General features: G+C 41.8%; 1 long non-coding RNA gene and 1 other non-coding gene across 2 annotated transcripts in view; one reads left to right on the forward strand and one right to left on the reverse strand.

The window, feature by feature from the left end:
• The window catches only part of LOC119147658, a 30,728-nt gene extending 19,235 nt beyond the window's left edge, over positions 1-11,493 (reverse strand). Inside the window, exon 1 of the long non-coding RNA XR_005104102.1 lies at positions 11,382-11,493. This is a non-coding gene — a long non-coding RNA (uncharacterized LOC119147658). The remainder of the gene's footprint in view (positions 1-11,381) is intronic.
• Positions 11,494-13,586: 2,093 nt separating this feature from the next.
• Positions 13,587-13,660, forward strand: TRNAN-GUU. Its single transcript has one exon. It is a non-coding gene; the product is annotated as a tRNA-Asn (tRNA).
• Positions 13,661-14,911: the final 1,251 nt, after the last annotated feature.

Consider the following 14,911-nt stretch of genomic DNA (forward strand, 5'->3'; position numbering starts at 1 on the left):
TCTGAATTCCACAGCCTTTTGAATAGTTTGTGAAAACAGTTCACCAACCCACACAATAGTTCAAACACTGTGGTATATAATACAGAGTATGGGCTGGCATCAGTCACACTTTTGGTGTTGAGGACACTGTGGGTTTATTATAAACTGTTTACCAAGGAGAACATTACCTGGAAAGAAAAGAGGTTGCATAGATTAAAGTTTTTCTTCCAGATCAATGAATGCCTTATGTTTGAAAGTTACTGCTACCACCAAATTGTTCACATGTGCAGGGCTATGTTATAAAAATGATACCACTGGAGTTCAAGAAGTATTAAAAAAGCAACAGGCAAAATCCTAGCCAAAAAGATATTTTATCTTTGTAGACAGAACTTGGTAAACTAAGTTTCACATTTTCCTCAAAGATTTTCTACTCCTGATGGAATACGCAGATGATAAAAAACACGACAGAGTGTTCAAAAGACGGCTGTCAAAGATTCTTACTTTTCTGCAAACATAAACATAGCCTGTGATTTGGCAAATGAACATAATGTTTTTACGGGTTTATGGTTAATTTTTCTAATCCTGACCATGATGAAAACTTTGAACAACAAATACATAATTTATACCTGCAATTTGCTAGAACTAGAACTGTTAACTAGAAACAGTATTTAGTTCTCCCTCTAGCTCCATCCTATCCTATTTACAATCTGATAATCTGGTTTAGAATAGTTACCTTATAGATTTACAAGCGTCATATGTGGTCACACGAAGAACACACCCTTTAAAATATATATTTGAAGTATTGTCCCAAAATAATAAGTTATGTTTGTTTACCTAAAATCTATCTCACACATGCAAAGTATCAAGAGTCATTTGAAACTTAAAGATCCATAATAAAGTTCTGAAAAAGAAAAATAAAGGCTATGAACATATGCTTACAACCACTCTATAATTATCAACAAGGCTTTCTTTATGAAACTCTTGTTTCCCTTAGTTGCTGCTTTAGTTAAATCCACACAGGACTACAGAAAGGGAAACATCTCAGTTCCTGTATAAAATACAATCTTTTCCCTCAATGGCAAGAGGAAAATCATGATGCATAAGAATTCTTTAATATATTTGCCTTTAGAGTTTATTGACTTTACTTCTACTGGTATTTTACCATGTAGAAATAACATTTAGTTACCAAAACTGAATCCTTGCTGACTTAAAAACCCATCCATTCAACTACATTTTTGAACAAGTTGTATTAATTTAAGCAGCATGAAGCTAGCTGGGCAGAGCAAGCTAAGTCAACCAGCTATATTTTAAAGGTTTTCTTTCTTAAAAAAAAAAAAAAAAAATCTAGCTAAAAACGCGTACCATAAATCAGGATTCAGTGACTGAAAAGTGGAGCAAACATCCCTCTGGGATAATAAATCAAGTTAGTACTTGAATTTGTATCATTTTAGAACATCTTTCAAATTTATTTATTAGGTAGCTGAATGATTTTATCTTATCCATGCGTATTCATCTAGTTCTGCCTGTATCAAGCTGTTCCAGACGGCATCTCTTTGAGCAGTAGCCTGTGCCATGTTGGAAAGGGGCTGCCATTGATGAATATGTTTTTGATTTTGGAAAAGTGAGCTGTCTGCCTTTATCATGGATTAAGGTATCATTCGAAGGTACATAGTACGCTCGGCTTGGAGCAGGCCAAGGTAGTCTCCGTCCCTGCCAGCCCTCCAGCCAGGTTCTCCATCTGGTTCTCATAACGCGCCCCAGCTACATTTCATCTCGTAAGCTGAAGAGATGATGCTAGATTAAAAGCAGGCCCAGCAGCGATAGGTTTCAGGAGTTGGTGCAGGTATTCTAATTATGTAACACATGTAGTCATTTCTGGTACATAAATTGGCTTCTTACCGGTACGTATTTTATTGGTACCGGTTTCTCCAAGAACAGGCACTTTAAGGTAAATGGCAACAGCCCCGACCAGTGCACCAGGGTAAGGAAAACTTCACAGAATCATGGAATTATTTGTGTTTTGCCTCTTCAGTCCACTTTTAACTAAATACTGGAAGACTAGCAAAGAGCAAGCTGCTTAAACCCTTGCAGTCACAAAGATGTCTTTCCCCTGGGCAGGAGATACTGCAAGAGGACTTGTATTTTCTGAATTCTACTATGTTATCAACTGCATTTTCAACACCACAGCCTCTACTTTGCAGCAGACGTCACCCCAGAGCAGATCCTCAAGCTCACACAAAGCCCCCCAGAGTTCAGTGGGATTCAGGGGCTGTAAGCTTCCTAACTGGCAGTTCCTATTACAGCAGTGGGGACAATTGTACCAAGAACATCTGATTTAGAGTAGCTATAAATACTTTTTCAAGAGGAGCATACAAAGCCGTATAGCAAGTATTACACTTGCTCAGCGACATCCTTCTGAGTATTGGCTGAAATTACTTCCATTGTATTTGAAATAAAAATGATTTATTTAGGCCAACATTCAGGAAAGCATTCAAGAATAAGTTTAAATAAAATAAGCTAGATGTAGAATAAAATAAATCATCTAAAGTGCACAGAAATATCTGGCATGGAAATTTTTTGAACCCTTTTTAGTAGATTTCTGACATACTTAAAACAGAGCAGAAGTAATGAACCTCCTGATGCAAGGAATCACATGGTTTCTCCAGCAAATAGAAGGTAAATAGCCTCTCAGTTGAAAATTGACAATTTTAAAACACACCTCTCCAAAACCAAAACAAAGTCAGTTTGCTAAAAGTGGTGCAAGCCAGAAGTGACTGTGTAAGCTATTTCTCTACCCTAATGAAACAAGCACCAGCCCTTTATGTATCCAGCAGATAATTGGGCTTATCAAGCACAACACAGAATTTCTATTGATTTGGCTGTAACACAAGCCAGCATCTAGGGCTAGTGTCATCTCAGGATCTTGCCACAAGGACAGTTATATTTGTACCAAGTGCCAGCTCTGCCATATGCCACTGCAGTCCAACCTATTAAAAACTACTGATCAGCTCTGTGACTTTTCCCATGCCCACCCCCCCCAGCCTGTGAACACCCAGTGAACTAGCAAACTGCTTGTTTTGATACACAGCAGACTTGAAAACTCCCCAATTTACCTAGGGAGATTTTTAGCAGGTTTCCTGGATTTCTCACTCTTGCTTAAACCAGTGTGTCAATAAACAGAATACCTTCATGCTTAGTATGAATTTCATATTTCTCCTGAACTGTCCTGGAATCCTGAACTTCCACCTGTCCGACATGAAAGGAGCATTTCACAGAATTTACTGTTTAGTGGAATCTACCCTACAGGATGCCTTTTTTTTTTTTTTCCCTTATCCCACAGGAGGGTAAGTCTCCAAGTCTGTTGAAAAAGTTCAGCGGGGGACAGCATTATACAATCTCTGTGTGCATTGTAGCCCTATATTTAAGAACGCATTTAGTTACAATTTATTTCCATGGCCTGTTTTCTTTTTCAGCAGCCAGTGTGAATTCTTTCAGGATGACATTAAATCATTCAGCTGCACCCATTGTGTTGGATTCAATATAGAGTGGACCAAAGAACGTATAGGCTGAATGCCACTCTGTCTCTTAGGAATTACATGCTTGCTAGAAGTAAATTATGGTGTATTATAATACTAAAATATTGTCAGGAGTTGTTTGTGGCTAAACACTAAAACAAAGTAATATGTGGCAACATCTGAGACACAATTGACTTAAAGCGATTTGCTCCAAGGAATTAGTTACTAACCAAAATGACTGCCATTAACTTGTTCTGTAACAAAACTTTGCACAAAAGACAAACAAAAGCACTTTATGTGGCCATGGAAAGCCCCATCCTTAGGCTAACACTCAGATAGACGTTGGGTCACCCCTCTCAGCCTCCTCCACTCCATCTAAACTGAATAAACCAGGTACTTTACTTTGAAGTTGATCCTCCCCACCTAGGCTTCAACTCTGCGTTGATTTGTTTCTGTGCTCAGTGCCACAAGGCAACTTTGCACCCCCAGTGCTCCCCATATGCTCTGAACTACTTTCATTTACTTTTCCCTTTTCATTTTACCCTGTTTGTTTCCCCAAGCCCACTGGAGCCGTCCTGACCAGAGTCTCTGGATGCTATCACAATACAAATAATTTGAGGTAAAAAAGGCTCCATTCTGAAAGTGAAAGAAAGTGGACCCTTGGAAAGAATGTAAACCTTTCTAGAATAAGTAAATGTTATTCAAATAACTTGCTTTTGTCTCTCTTTATTTCTTTAAAGTTAATTACAAAGAAAGAAGTCACCAGGACAAACATTCCAGGAGTCTCCTTGGTATATATCAGGCAGCACACACACTGCACACCAATAACAATGAAATGACCCCTTGAAATACTGCATTTCTTGCCAAGCATAACTTCTTCGAAGAGTTTAAACTTCACCATTGGCCAAAATTTGAGAGCTGAAAGTCCTTCTTTTCTTAGTTCAAGTTGGGGCATGATTCAGAGAAAGGAGAAGAGGCTAAAGTAACCCACCTCAGCTGATGTTTTCAGTAGAAAAGCAGCTCCAACAGTTACAAAAGATGCTCTCAGTCTCTAAACCCCCAAGTTCTCCTCTGGGATTAAAACTATCGGACTCCTGTCATCAGTAATTTGGGTGCATCTCTTTCCCAGCATGCCTGTGGAAACATCTCTCTGTGTTTGGCCAGGGATCCAGACCTGGGGTCCTCACCAGGCCAGAGTCTGAACTAGAGGACAGAGGGGCAATGTCAGAACTGGCTCGTGACAGATCCCATTTGGGTTGTACTGCAACGGTCCATCAACACACAGAAATTGGAGTCACCAAGCTGAACAGCTTAATTTAAAAACAAATGGAAAGCAAACAGAGCCTTACTCCTTCCGCTCAAGTTTACAGCTTTGTTACTGTGACTCCTGTGCACTTGATAGATTGGATACTAATGGGCCACAGGAAACAAAAACAGATGACTAACATTAGCCAGTAAGTGGAAGCACCAGGGAAAGCCCAAAATAGGCTGCTTTTAGCTCATCCATGTTATCCAGCTACTCAGAATAAGCACAAACACTGAGAAAATTATTCATAATTTGCACTTAAATAGAATCTTCTATTAGAGGGTATCACAGTAGTTTATGACTATTAAATATTTGGTACTAATGGGATAAGCATCTGACACTCATCTGCAGAGAAAAACGCATCAAAGAATAGCAGACAGTCAAACTCCATAAGTGTATTGCACATGCCACTGTGGGTGTTGCTGAAAATATGGAAAACATTTAGAAGGGCAAGTGAAAATAGCTGTAATATAAAATCCCTTCTGTCATAAGACTTCAGAAAATAGTTACTCTCAAATGTTTTTCCTTCCACACTGCTTTCTGTTATGTAAAAAAAAAATAATTTCCCTCTCTCCACAATCTCCCTCTTCAAAAGAAAATGAGTGTTTGATTCCACCAAAACAGTTCAGTGTCATGAAACAGATCACTGTTTTTGAGGAGAGGAAATCCCAGCTGTTTTCCTACATCTTCTGCTCACAGAACTTAAGTTGCTTTGGGCAGATACTAACAAAGTAACTGCACAAAGTGAAACACTTTAAAAAATCCAAAATAGGCCAAACAACTGTCACTCTCCCCACATCCTGCACACTCAACCCTGTGAATCGAAAGTGTCATTTGACACTAAAACCTCTCCTGTGGAGTTTGCCTCAGTTTCTTGCCTGTATTTAGAAAAAATAAAAGAAAATCACCACTGTATCAAACAACAGAAAACGGTTCAGCACATAGAGTAAGGTTCCCAAGTGATCTACATTGGGACAGTTACAAGGGATGTGTACCAAGCAAATAGAGATAAAGCCTGCGAAGACTGAATGCCTGTTTTGTAGGGCTTCAAGCAGATAGCCTTTCACTTGCATCTCCCAGTCCAGTTCACAAAATAAGCTGCTGCCATCTTATGGAAGAGACCTCGAAAAGCACTTGGTCCAAAAACAATTGCTGCATTTCTTCATCTCCCTTTGTTTACTTTGTGATTAATAACTGTTTTGACAAAGAATTTCCTTGCTTTGCAAAGATCTGCCTATTGTGGTGAGTTATCCTTTGTGGAAGTTCCTTTCTCACCTATGATTTCACAGTAATTTTCAGAGTATCCAGGAAGTCAGACGGAGTAGTGTACCGAGAGAGGGAACAAACCAGCCAGGCTGTTAATCCTGACACTGCCTCGGACAGAGGTTTTTTGTACGATACAACAAAAGCCAGCTGGAGCCATTCAGCCACTACAGGATAAAGTCATCATTTCTGCCCAGTCTTAAGGCAGTCATTCTGTGTGCTCCATCTCTGGCCTTCTCTACACGGCCAGCTTAAACCAGTTTAACCAAACCTGTGGGTTTTAACATGCTTACTAAAATCAACAAAAACGTACCAGCTTAAGCCTGAAGCCACCATGCACACAGGGGTTCAATTTCTCCATCTTTAAGGCACAAATAGCTACATTTGCAGAATGTCAGGGAGCTTTGCTGAGAGATTTTGCCTTTGATCTGAAAGGGAAATCTCTTTGCAAGCTTCTGTGTTACTGCACGAGAAAAAAGCAAGATTTCAGATAAGGACTGCCTGTGAGAGTGGTCAGCAAGGCTGACACAGTATTCAGGTGAATGTAGGACTCCCACGAGTTCAAAACACTTGTTGCTACCTAGGATGCAATATTCAACTTCAACATTTAAATCAAAAACATTTTTGGAATGAGTATGACCAGCATGAGAGTCAGGATAAACGCATGAGAGAAGCCAAGTGTTGTCCGTGCCTCCCACAGCAGCTGCACTGACCTGCTACCAGTGAGCCCGAGCTCCCCAGTCCTTCTGGGGCTACGAAGGGGTAAAATACAATCACTGGCCAGTCACTTACTTCCTTTTATTTGATGTGACCTCTCCTTTTTCCTCTTCCCTGTGAAAGAGTTCCCCATCCACTAATAACCAGGGAGAACATTATGAAATTCCTACTGAGAATAAACAGCTGTTAGTACCTAGATTTTTAAGCTGTATTAGCGAGATTTAGGTAACATCCAGGAATCCCCCATTTAAGCAGCACCCAAGAACCCTCCAGGAGTTAGCTGAGATGACATCTTGTCATTTGATAGCTATGTCTAGTAAATACCAAGTTCCACCAAAATTGCACAAAGTAGAGAAGTTACGGTCCTGTATCAGTGTGCAAAAAGGCAAGTAGGAAGATATGGAGCTATACAGACATTAATCCCAGACAATGCAGCAGAAAGATGATACAGTATGCCATTTTAAAATATGCTTTCATTCTTTATTCACTATGCTGTGAGGAGGCATGAACCAGAAAGCATAACTACACCAGTGATTGAAAGATTGCTAAAGGCTCTTATAACTTCCAGAGTTGCACGTAACTGCACAAAATGGGTCAAGTGAGTGACAAATGGCCCCATGAGTCAAGATCATAAGTCTTTAAACAAGATTGGCCAAAAGATAAAATAGCTGGCAAAATTAAACATTTTTAACACCATTTATTGGAAATGAGTATCAGGAACATCTGCTTTCCTTCTCTGGGACAAACACAAAGTAAGTGGTGAGGAAAATGATGCAGTTTTTCAGCTTTGACACGTCACGATCAGATAGTCTGAAGAAAAAGCCCACACTACATGGTACCCATAAGGCCCATACATTAAACTGACATTGCTCAGAAGCCAAATGTCAGCCAGGAACCTCGGACAGTAGTACAGGCATGACATGGTAGGCACTCTCTCTTCATCAAAAGTTTGTAAAAATTGTTAAGTCACAGCTAGTAACATGAAAAAGACAAAACCCCAAAACTGACAAACCGCTGAGAAGGGCAAAGAAACCCTACAGAGACATCACAATCATTTGGCAAATTGAATCCATTGAAAGAGCACATATATCCAATGCTCTACATCATCCTTTCCAAGAGCAAAACTGTAACTGAAATCTGCGCTAATCCAGAGGAAGCATAATTGCGTCCTCTCCCTTACCCAAAGCCACAGCACTAGAGCTACAGTGCACGGCCAACCTTGTACAGGTACTCAAACTAATGGCTCCTGGGTCTGGCCATAATCCCTATTTCCCCATCCTCCCAGTGTGCCTAAATGAAGCTCATATAGAGCATCACTGAACTGTTACAGGGAAGCTACAGCTACTGAACTAGGGGGAACGAACTGGTTTGGGTTAAGGACACTAGGTAAGAACTCAGGCATGTTAGGTCAAGCTGCAGGTTTCTGTCTCCTTGTGGGCTTTTACACAAATAATTTGTGCCCAAATACTCAAAGGGAGCTTGCCACCTAAATGCTTCTACAGAAATCAAGACCCATCTTGCAGTGACTCAGCAAGCCTGTCTCAAAGCACTGCAGAGGGTTAACGACTGTGGAGAGCTCACGTACTATGGGAATGGATAACTGCAGGTGCCCAAGACCAAAATACTACCTTCTTTTTCTCATATCAGCTTGGAAAGTCTAATTTAGAAGCATTTCTTAGCTATGCCCAAAAATATCTACTTACAACATTTGCATTGGTCTTTAAATAAAAATTCCAGCACTTTCATAGCCCCTTATTAACCGAGAGATATAAAATTTCAGTAAGGAAAGAGATTGTGGTTTCAAGGGTCTACTTAGTCTCTAATCACACCATAAAAGAAAGATTATTTTTTTTTACATTTAAATAAGATATGAAAAACACATTTTCTTTTGTCTTTTCTTTTTTTTTCTTTTACTTTTACTTTCCTAACAGGCTCCTCTAAACAGTTTCATTTAAAATACCTTTTCTATAGTGCCCAGTGTTTTCTTTGGCAAATCTGGAGAGCTGGGTTTTGGGATAAAAATAAATTGTACCAAAAGACCAAAACAGGATTAGGAGATTTGAAAGGACTTCGTAAAAATCAGTTGTGCACAGGCAAAGGGTGAATTTTTCAGTAGGTCATTTTAAAGATAAAAGCTCTGGAGGAAAGATTTCTGCTTGGTGGCAAACTCATCTAAACCTTGCAAAGCCTACAGGAGAGTCTGCAAGGAAGGCAGAGGTTACAGAGCATGAGAACATGCACAAATTCTCACATCTTAAAGCTATTTTACAAAAGATTAGGTAACATTTTTCGTACGATGCGCACATGCGCTTGAGCAATGGCGTAGTCCTAAAGCGAGACCTTTATGTCAATCTGTCTTACAAACAGTTTGGGGATGGGGGAGGCAGAAAGGAGCAGATTCTCTCTTTTAACATTCACAGACCTGCTTTTTCATCTTCCCCTGCCCACCCCTGATTTTCTCTCTCACTTCCCCGTATCAGTTATGCTTTAAAAATATCTAGGGATCAAGGTGGATAAAGGGTGCATCCTACTTGCAAAGATGGATGCAGAAGACTGCTTGCACTATAGGTGTAAGTCAAGCTGCAGAGGATTTATTTCCAGCCCCTCTAGTACACTGGTAGCTGATAATGTAGGATGGATTTGTCTCTTCTGTGGGAGAACACAACACTCTCCTTCAACATGGTGCACGTTTCTAGAGCATGACGTGAGCAGCAAAATGTTCAGAAGGTACATAACCCCTTGCTAACAGATAGCAACTATTTTATTTAAGAGATCCCCTATTAATCAGAGTAATTCTTCTTGCAATGCAGACAGTGAATGTCTGCAGGTAATTACAAAATATCATGGTATTTTTTAGGATAAGCTGCCATCAAACTACGTTGCTGTCTCAGTGCCATGTAATTTCTTCCCTTCCCATTTTCAGACCTGCCTGTAAGACTGACCATCCCTAAAATATTTCCAATCTAATCTCCTTTTATTACTAAATTAACATTAGACCTAGAACATTCCACTAAGTATAGGGAAAACACACCAACGTTAATCGCTTTACATGTGGTCACCAACATATTAATAGCAGCCGCTCTAGCAGGTTTCTGCCGCACAGCATTGCCAGGGCTAAGCGTGGCAGGAACGCGTGCGGAGCCATCACGCGCGGGCCTGGGTCAAGACAGAAGCATAAGCACAGAGTAAACAATAAAGCATGAATTTAAGTAACTGAACGGAAACAATTCTCAATTATATGATTTAATTAGAGATAGGAAATAAACTCAAACACGGTCTGCCATAAAAAACTGGGGGCTCTTCAGCATTTGTTTTCCCTTGATGTGTTTTCATGCATTTCCAGGTCTGCTGACTTGATTCCTGCCGCACTGCAGCAAGGCACAACCAGGGCTGATCATCCCCGAGGATTTGCCTCAGCTCAGCAGTGGCTACTAACAATACCACAGCTTTTTAGGACTCAGTTAGGAGACAAAACTCCAAGCAGACATTCTGAAATATATGTGGTATCACACGGTTGTTAAATTGAAAACTCAGGTTTCAATGAAGAGAAAAAAAGCTTTAGAGGTGTCTTCCTGTATACAAAATAAACACACACAGAGCAGTTAAGCCGCTTTTCTCGGAGTCACACTGAGAACTAAGTCTACTACCAGGTTTAAGCTTTTTTATATGGTTCATTTCCACAAACACTAATGCATTAAAAAAAAAAAAAAGAGGTACAGGCTCAGGGAGAGATTACATGACTAGTTCTATACTGTATTACCCAAAAAGAAAAAAATTGAAAAGGCATCACTTGTCAATGAGCAGCTTTCCTGTCAGTAGGAAATGCAACTGCTTCTTTATTTTACCCGTCATAAATAAAATACTGTTCAGCTTGGTTCCGTTAGGCACATAGGCATCACCTGGCAAACACAGATTTGAGCAGAAGCCCCAGCTAAGGGAACACACTCTCATTATGGCAAAGGAAATAAAGGTTAAACAGAAGGACAAGCTTTCCATTACTAAGGTTCAAAAAAAAGTGGGAGGGGTCATCTGCGGAGGCAATAAAATCTTCATTGTTGGGTTTCTTGTAAGACTATTTTGAATACATGAATGGTTTGAGTGTACTTGATCCTTCCTTAGGGTAGAGAGAAAGACTACCATGGTGTCTTAAAGTCCTTTCCTGCTCTGTTTTCCCAGCCTAAGTCTGCAAACAAAGGATGTATTCAGACTTCAAGCTAGTACGATAAAACATTCTAATCTGTATACTATCAAGTTATTTTGACTTCTATAGAGGGCATGGCAAACGCATGCTGATGCTTCTGTTGCTTCTGACTACTACTGTGAAAAACATAGCAAATAATTTCCACTAAGCTCAGAAGACTGCTACTTGTATTTTGAGGAATGCAAAAGAACGGAAGCGCTGCAGGCCTTTGGGTATCACTGCTCTGCTGTCTAGCCGCAGCTTACAGGGGAAACTTCATTGCACTTCTTGATTGCTCTAGCCTCACACAGTTTGCCTCTCCCCTCTAGGCAAAAGGAAATTGCAAGACCAAAAAATTGCTTTTTCTTACTGTTTAAAGGGAGAAGAGAAGCCAGCAGCATATTCCCAGGATTAGACTCACCTGCTGGCTCAGTCCGTAGCAATCTGTTAAGCCAGCCCATTGCGTTTCATCACATTGACCTGTGAAACAACAGAAGTCGTCTTTATTCCATGTCCCAAGAAGCGTGCAATCCTAGGAGAAAAAAAATAGCATGGTAGGAAGGTGCTCCTGCCCCTGGAGCCAGGTCAGTCAGTCAGACCTTGCAGCCAGAGTAGGTCCATTCCCAAGTACGCTCCCTGAGGCACCAAACCAGAGAAGACTCAGGAAGCAGCCTGGTTTCTGGAGGGGGGTGTTCAACCATTGAACTCTCTGTTCCTTCAGATGGGCTGCCACCGGTACCTGAACCGTCTCCCACATCTGTGTCACACCAACAGCGTACTCACACCCTTACTCGTTTACCATCTTTCTACCTGGATTGCTACATACGTAGAGGGAGGCACAGGCATTCAGGCCTGACACAAAAGGGTACTGTTACATCTTCTGGTTCACAAAAGAAACAGCAATATGCCAAGATAATAGCATTATTGCGGCCATTCCGTGGACCTGGAAAAGGATTTCCGTGCCTTAACACATGCCTTTTTCAAACAGATCTGCTAATTTAGTAAGCCTTCACTCTCCTACAAGCTTTTACACAAACAAAACCGTAAGTTACAGAAAAGCCTGTATGAGTAATGCCTGTGGTCTTGAAAACAATTTGTTAATTCAAACATTATTGCCAAAGCTTGAACACTCCCAGTGCTCCAACAGATTACCTTGGGAACTGAGAGACCATTATTAACACTTCCTAAAACCCAGAAGGTCCTGTACTGAACCAGTTTGGCTCTGCAACTTTCTAGACTCTTCCCTATGTGCCCTGTGGCTACATTTAAACTCTGCCACCTGTGAGGACATTTTAGCCCCCAGGCCCACACAGCCCAGCTGCCCTCTGATCCCAGCTCAGGATGAGACCTGGGTCTGTTCCTTTGCCTTGTCCCAGGGGTCCTGGCAGAGGGACACCAGTGTGTGCAGGCCAGACAGGAGCCAAGCACCTGAGGGGAGCAGCTGATGGGACAGGCATGCTCCACAGCTGTGAGGGACATGGCGGAGACTGCCTTAGAGTACAGCTTAAAACAGCAGAGAAAGGGAAAGGAAGCCACTCTCCCAAGCTCCATGCTAGGAGAGGCCATTTGCTACTACTGCTAGAAGTACGCTTTCCTCCACCTATCAGTCCCTACCCCTCCAGAAGAAAATTGGTCAAACTCTTTCTAAAACAGTTACCCACATGTCTTCTTGTGCTTACACCACTCAGCTACAGGAGCACTTCATCAACAACGTTGCCAGCAGTGCTGCAAAGCACAACCTTGCCAAGATTAAGCTTCCCAACTTTTTTAAAAGCAATTCAACCATTTCCAAGTCAACATATTTTGCTGTATTTTCTTTCTCAAATGAACAACCCAAAAGGCTAAGATTAAATATTAAATTAATATTAAATTAATTTAATATTAAAACAGTTTCTTTCTACCTGAAAACTAGACATAAACCAGGTAGTTTCACGAGTGGAACAGAACTCAGCCAAGTTCGCTGAACTCACTGAATGACTGAAAAATATGCACGCCCACTACAAACTGCAGTTATCAGTGCTTTCTTTGAGGCAGCACACCTATGAAACTTAAAAACATAAACCTGCAAGTTTTGCCATGAAATCTTCAGTTTGTTAAGATCCGCCCAAGAGCGCTCTCATCTCCAACCCCCAGTCCCCCAGTGCAGCGGAAATTCTGCGGTCAGCGTCTCTGATGTCTCCCAGTCTGTATTGCGAGGTGTATCTGTGTTTTGCTTCAATTGCATTAACGTTGGCAGCCACACAGGTTTTCAGACCTCTTACCACGTCCACAAAAAGCAGGTGGGTACTGCAGGGCCTTTCTGTGGCTTTGTCTAGAGAAACAGTGCTGTTAACCCACCTCTGAAACACCGGCAGATTGCCTAGCACAAGATGACCCCAAGCCTTCCCTTCCTGAGGAGTCTTCAGATCAAAAGGATCTCATTTTCCACACCCTACAGGAGGTAACAACTTTTCTTCCAAACCGCTCCCACCCCATCTCTTACAATATTCTGACACAACACCACATCAGGTTTCTTGAGCAATGTGCCACACAGTACAGGTCTGTCACTGTCCAACACATACAGCCACCACCATCAGCCGTTACCAAACTCATCAGGAATTCAGCTTCCCTGAAGTACAGCGTACCAGTCTCTGTGGTGCAGTCGGTTAGCGCGTCGGGCTGTTAACCGAAAGGTTGGTGGTTTGAGCCCACCCAGGGATGAGCCCCTTTCTAAGGGCCAACACGGAACCTCAGTGAGGCCCAGCACTGGGAAGCACCAAGTCCTGCCCCCAGGGAGGAACAACCCCAGGCACCAGTCCAGGCTGGGGCCACCCAGCTGGGCAGCAGCCTGGAAGGAAAGGACCTGGGGTCCTGGTTAGACACCAAGTGAACATGAGCCAGCAAAGTGCCCTTGCAACCAGGCAGCCAACGGTCTCTTGGGCAGCATCAAGACCACCAGTTGCCGCTGGTTGAAGACCCAGTGATCTTTGCCTTCTCCTCAGCGCTCCTGAGGCCGTACCTGGAGTGCTGTGTCCAGTTCCAGGCTCCCCAGTACAACAGAGGCATAGACATACCAGAGACAGTCCAAGGAAGGGCCACAAGGATGATTAAGGAGCCGGAGCATCCCCCCCATGAGGAAAGGCCGAGTTCAGCCAGGAAAAGGCTCACGGGGCATCTTACTCATGTATATAAACATCTGAAGGGAGGTTGCAGAGAGGATGGAACCAGGTTTTTTTCAGTGGTGCCCAGTGGCAGGACAAGAGGCAACGGGCACAAACTGGAACACAGGAGGTTCCAGCTGACTATCAGGAAACAGTTTTTCACTGTGAGGGTGACTGAGCACTGGCGCAAGTTGCCCAGGGAGGTTGTAGAGTCCCCCTCCTTGGAGATACTCAGAAGCTGTCTGGACACAGTCCTGCACAACTGGCTCTAGCCTCTATCTTAGCAGGGGGGTTGGACCAGATGACCTCCAGAGCCCCCTTCGAACCTCAACCATTTCATCAGTGTTCAGCATACTGTTCAGGACGAAAATCCAAGTCAAATCACATCTAGGCAGATGTGATCTCTGACCTCTGGCACCCTGAGTACCCAGTCAATCTCTAACTTCAGCTTTGATTTCATACCAGGCTCAACCATTACCAGTATACAAAGCCTAACTCTTCCTTCTATAGGCATCCTTCCTTCTGTTTTTCTGGATGACACCTGCCCACAGGTCATACCTACCCCGAATTAAAACCATTCATTGTGTTTGAAGCTGAAGTTCAGAGATGATACATAATCCTTAACCAATATAAAATATTAATATATAAATTAGGTTTATAAGATTATATATTTTGAAGTATTAACAAAGTATATCTGATATTTATATTAAATATGCTTACTCTGTATTATTTATTATAGTATGTGTTAGACATTAGATGTGTTATATATTATTAAAACTGCCTTCACAGTTCAGGCAGCTGCTACAGCTCC

This window comes from Falco rusticolus, chromosome 4 (assembly GCF_015220075.1).
Source record: "Falco rusticolus isolate bFalRus1 chromosome 4, bFalRus1.pri, whole genome shotgun sequence".
NCBI classification, from domain to species: Eukaryota; Metazoa; Chordata; class Aves; order Falconiformes; family Falconidae; genus Falco; species Falco rusticolus.